Source organism: Dromiciops gliroides, chromosome 6 (genome assembly GCF_019393635.1).
Source record: "Dromiciops gliroides isolate mDroGli1 chromosome 6, mDroGli1.pri, whole genome shotgun sequence".
Lineage (NCBI taxonomy): Eukaryota > Metazoa > Chordata > Mammalia > Microbiotheria > Microbiotheriidae > Dromiciops > Dromiciops gliroides.
In genome coordinates this window covers 4,110,479-4,116,380 of record NC_057866.1, presented here as the reverse complement: position 1 = coordinate 4,116,380, position 5,902 = coordinate 4,110,479, and the positions used below count along the sequence as shown (strand labels likewise).

Sequence of the window (5,902 nt, the reverse complement as noted above, 5' to 3'; positions counted from 1 at the left end):
CTCAGACAATAGAAAGTGAGGGAGCCTGGCTTATGGGACCTTGAGGAGTCTGGCCCTTGACTATCCTTCATTTACCAAGATGGGTAAGGCAAGAGCAATGAGGTTTGGAGCTTTATAGGATATCTTGCCTCTGCCTCTACTCTCTAGGACAGGAACAGTGGTGATTTGTTGGAGTGGCCTTCCTCTCTACTGGTTGTGGTAAAAATTATTTGTGGTAAGATTAATATTAGGCAGTTTTTGAAGGACCTCCCCTTTTGGGGGATGAAAGATTGAATGCTCTCTGAAGGGAGGTGGAGGCTGCTTCCAGAACACGAGCTCACTCTCTGCTCTCTCTGTCTGGCGACTCCCCTGGTGGTGGAGCATGTTTGCCCTGTCTCCAGCAACTGCTGTTCTGGTGGCCCGGGCAACTGCAGACTGTCTGGGTGGTTGGTGAGTTAATTATGGAAAACCCTAAATTTCTTTGAACTAGCTAAATTGGAATCGGTCTGGGGTTTTGCATAGGTTAAGTCTAGAGTTAAGAGTATTTATCTGTATTTCTATTTTCCTATTTCCTTATCTTTGATTTTTATTAGTTTCACCTTTGTTGTTTAATTAATTCCCAAGTAATAAAATCTGATCCTTTTGTGAACTAAAGCTTAGAGACTCCTTTCTTATTGGCCTGGGAGAAATATCCAAAAGGGGAGGGTAAACCTAAAAGGTCTCTCATATTTCTGGGACCCCCATATTAAGGTGAGTCACCCAAATAACGCTCTGTATATCAAATTTTGGCCCTCATATGGTGACATGTGAGGCTCTGGACCTCACTCCCCAAGTACCATAAGTCCTGAAGCCTCTAGCCATCTAGGGGCTCCAGAGTACCCAGAGCTTTGGGCCTGGAGTTGGGAATACTTGGGCTCAAATCCAGTCTGAGTCACTTTCTGGCTTTGGGACAAAGGGCCAGTCACTGAATCACTGCCAACCTCAGTTTCCTTCATGATAAAGTGGGGATCATGAGAGCACCTGCCTCCCACGGATATTATGAGAATTAAATGAGATACATGTATTAGACACCTAATAAATGCTTGTTCATTCCTTGGAGACGAAACCCTACATCATTAGTTTGTCCTTTGTTACTGAAGAGGACCATGACGTGGGGGTGATTTCATGACTTTCAGTGAATTGGATTTAAGTGAGAGAGGGCTGTGCGAGGTCACCAGTCTAACTATCTCCTCCAGAGACATCTGAGTTCAGAGACAAGAAAAAAAAAGCAGGACGACTGAAGATGTCCCCTGATATTTGAGGCAGTTGGGGTGAAATGATTTGTCCAGAGTCACACAGCTACTAAGTGTCTGAGTTGAGATTTGAATTCAGGTCCTCCTGAATACAGGCCAGCGCTTTATCCACTTCACCACCTAGCCACTCCTGTTGAAACCCTAGGCAATGAAGGAAGGCACGGGGTGGGGTGGGGTGGGGGCGGGGAATGCTGTCTCCCTGGGGAAGGAAGTGGGCGTGGGGGAGGAGGCTGCAGCTGAGGCCATGTGCTCATTTCGTGAGCTCCCTGTCGAGCATATTCTTATCATGCTTTCTCCCGGGTGTGGGTGTGGCGGATGCCCCTTCTCCCGCCCTCCAACTCGTGCTCGTCCGCCAGGGCCCTCCGCAGGACCACCCTGAGGGGCTCCCTCCCTATTCTAGGCCATCGGCTGCCCAGCAAGAAGTAAATGAAAGGGTTTGCGCTGCTTTTCACACAGACCAAAAGTATACGGAGCCAATAAGGCATAAAATAAAAGCCGAAGCGCTTCATTTCACCTTCGACCCCCCCAAGGCAGGCCGCAGAGCAGGAACACCAGGATCATGAGCAGCACCAGGAGGTAGAGCCTGGGGGGCTGCCGGCGCTGGGAGCTGCACTGGACCTTCAGCAGCAAAGTCAGGCTGGACACGCCGAGCACTGGGGTGAAGTGGACTATCCACACAAAAGGGACGCTGGGGATGGTGAGACAGGTAAGTGAATTGCTTATGTAACTGCAGAAGACCAAATCTGCTAACCAGAAGAGGCCAAGCAGAGCCCAGAGGACAGCGCACACCATTGCAGATGCGTGCTTGGGGCGGTCATGTAGGTACCAGGAAGGGAAGAGCACCGCTAGACAGCGCTCGGTGCTGATCGCAGTCAGGAGGCTCAGGGCCACAGTGTAGAAGAAGGATGCGGCGTTTAACAGAAACTTGCAAATGTCAACAATAGTGAAATATCTAACAAAACTCGGTATGTGGAGTAAAAAATAGATGCCAAGGAAGAGAGAGTCGGCCCAGGCCAGGTTGAGTATGTAGACTGAGAAGGGATTCCTCCTGGTGCAGAAACCCAGGAGACACAGGACGATGTCGTTTCCCTGCAGCCCAATACAGGCTATGACCAGAGAGGGGATCCACATGTAGCTAAATTCTCCAGGTGTTCCAGGACCTAAACTCGCATTTGTGCTTCTTTCCGTGTTGTCATTAACATATTCCAGCTCTCCAGGTGTGAGGGACACAGCCATGGTGGCTGGTCTCAGCCTCCGGAAGCCCCGTTCCTCTCAGATGCTCTGGGGACAGGAAGACAAGGAAGTGCATCAGGGACTTTTCCAGATACTTATTCCCTTGCCCCTTCTCAGGAGTTAGATCCTCGTCTTCCCCATTCCCTCTCTCTAGGGGACCTTAGGTGTCGCCACAGCACACAGATCTCTGTAACCCTAGACAAGTCATTTAAAGTCTGTCTGCCTCAGCTTCCTTAACTCTAAAATGGGGCTAACAAGAACTGCTACCGCAGAGGATTCTTCCGAGAATCTAATGAAAAATAATATTTTAAAGTGTTTCACATATAGTCGGTTCTTAATAAATGCTTGTTCCATTCTCCCCTTTCCCCTTCCTCCTCTCATGGTGTTAACAGTGTGATACAGAAATGAGCCTCCTACATACTAGGGATTCACTTGCCTCTCCTCTTGCCCTGGACCAGGCTCCAAACCACCCTTCATTTCCTCCTCCTCTTTCTTTAGACTGTAAATAAGGCCTTGGCTTCCTTCTGTGACCCATGTGCACAGGCTTAAAGGAAGATGGAACCACTTAATTCAATGCAATAGACATTTGTTTATTCATTTGTGTATGTGTGCATGCATTATTTGTTCAATTATTTATTTATTCATAATAAATTCATTTATTTATTCATATTTTAAGATATAAAACCTTGCATTTTTAATCATTTTTATTGTTTAATATCATTTCCCCCAACCCAGAGTCCATCTGTTGTTGTTTTTAAATCAATGAATAAAATAGAAATAGAAAAATACCTTAGCACAAATAACCATTATATTAACATAGTCCAATAGTATGTATATTATTCCAGATCCATAGTTATCCACCTCTGAAAAGGAGGGGGAGAAAATGTAATCATCTGATTATTATTTTTTTGTGCTAAAATTCAATAAATATTAGTATTTGTGAGATACTTTGATCAGAATAATTTCTTGGATCAGTGACCGTGCTGGGAATACATAGAAAATGAAATTGGTCCTATCCTGGAAAAGGTAAAATTCTACTGTGGGTGGGCAGAGGGGAGGGAGGAGAACACAGCCCTAGGTAGTCATCTTATCCCAAATGAGGTAATTAACCAGCCAATAATAAGACCAACTGTAGGTTTCAAGTTTTTTGTTTGTTTTTGTTTTGTTTTTACATTCTTTTTTCTTATTTCAAATCTTATTTTCCCCAATTATAGGTAAAAACACAATTTTAACATCCATTTTTAAAACTTTGTATTCCAAGGGGCAGCTAGGTGATGCAGTGGATAGAGCACCAGCCCTGGATTCAGGAGGACCTGAGTTCAAATCCGGCCTCAGACACTTTACACATTTACTAGCTGTGTGACCCTGGGCAAGTCACTTAACCCCAATCGCCTCACCAAAACAAAACAAAACAAAAAAACCTTTGTATTCCAAATTTTCTTCCTTCCTCCCTCCCCACCCTCTACCTTTAAGAAAGCAAGCAATTCAATATATATTAAACATGTGTAATCATGCAGAACATTTCCACATTAGGTTTTTTTTTTAAATGGAAATAATAATTATTATACTTAGAGTAGCACAAGGCTATTGTGAGTATGTTATTTTATTTTATTTTATTTTTTTGCGGGGCAATGGGGGTTAAGTGACTTGCCCAAGGTCACACAGCTAGTAAGTGTCAAGTGTCTGAGGCCGGATTTGAACTCAGGAATTCCTGAATCCAGGGCCGGTGCTTTATCCACTGCGCCACCTAGCCGCCCCTCCACATTAGGTTTTGAAAGAAAACAGACCAAAAAAACTCAAGAAAAGATAAAGTAAAAAATGTTTCAATCTGTATTCAGACACTATCAGTTCTTTCTCTGGGGACAGATAGCATTTTTCATCATAAGTCCTTCAGAGTTGTCTTGGATCATTGTATTTCTCAGAATAGCCAAGTCACTCATGGATGATCATCTTATAATATTACTGTTAAATTGTACGCAGTACATTTCACTTTCTGTCATCTCATGTAAGTCTTTCCAGGTTTTTCTGAGAACATCTTTCTCATCATTTCTTTGTTTTTGTTTCTCTATTACTTCAGTTTATCTTTATTCACAAATTATGTGTTCTGGGGACAGAGGAGTATGACAGAGAGGGGGTATTTCTCCAGACTGAGAAGATGAGATGAATCAAGAAGATATGGTGACCATTCAAACTGAGCCAGAGGCTTGGGAGGAAAAAATGGGGAGAACATTGACCTTCTCTGTCAATAGAAATCACTGAAGGCTCCAAAGCAAAACTGCCCCCTCACTGCTAGGGACCATCTGGAAAATATTTTCACATGTAATCAGGACATATTTAATGAACTATATAAACATATGTATAAAAAAGGAGAAAAAGAAATCCTAAAAGGAAAATGCCCCAAACCCTTAGAACCAGAACTAAGAACAAAGTAGAAGTAGACAGAATCCTTTGGTCACCTCAAGAGAGAAACCTCCAAATGAAAAATTCCAGGAACATGATGGTCAAAACCAGAGCTTCCCAGTCAATGGTGGGATTGGGGGGGAGGGGCATCACTGAAAAAAAAACAAGAAAGAATTGAAATAGTGAGGAAATCACAACTGGGATCACACCTAATTTAGCAATAAAGAACTTGCCAGAAGCAAATAAATAGTAGCAACTTAGACTCATAAATAACTTGCTCAGCAGAAATGAATATAACCCTGCAGGGAAAAAGAGAGTTGTAATGAAATAGAGGACTTTGGAGCAATCTTGATGAAAAGACCAGGGCCATGCAGAAACACTGAAGTTCAAACTCAGGAAAAGGCAAACAGAAATGAATAATGATTTAAAAAAAAATCCTGAGGTGAACTACTTCCATTCTATTAGTCAAAGATGGTCCAGGTGTCCTTTCTGAAACCAAACATCATCAGCAAACATTAAGGAGTCTAATAAGACAAACACTAGGAGAAGGTCTGTTTTTTCTTGATGATCTTAAAGAACAAATGAAGGGGCAGCTAGGTGGTAAAGTGGATAAAGCACCAGCCTTGGATTCAGGAGGACCTGAGTTCAAGTCTGACCAAAGATACTTGACACTAGCTGTGTGACCCTGGTCAAGTCACTTAACCCTCATTACCCCCACAAAACAAACAAACAAACAAAACAAACAAATGGAAAGAGAGGGAGAAAGGTAGATGGAGAGAAAGGAGGTATGTGGAAAATTTTCCCAAAAGGCAGGGTATGAAAGTAGACATGTACTTAAACAAGGTATCAGTGGTGATGGGGAATGGGTGACATTTGAATCTCACTCCCATCTGAACTGATCAAAGTAGAGAACACACACACACACACACACACACACACAAACACACAAACACATAATTGAGTAGAGAAATACATTTCACTCAACAGGAAAATAGGTG

At 43.1% G+C, this 5,902-nt stretch overlaps 1 pseudogene; it reads right to left on the bottom strand.

Annotated features, from left to right (window-relative positions):
* Positions 1 to 1,555: 1,555 nt before the first annotated feature.
* LOC122731770 lies at positions 1,556 to 2,507 on the bottom strand (annotated as a pseudogene).
* Positions 2,508 to 5,902: the final 3,395 nt, after the last annotated feature.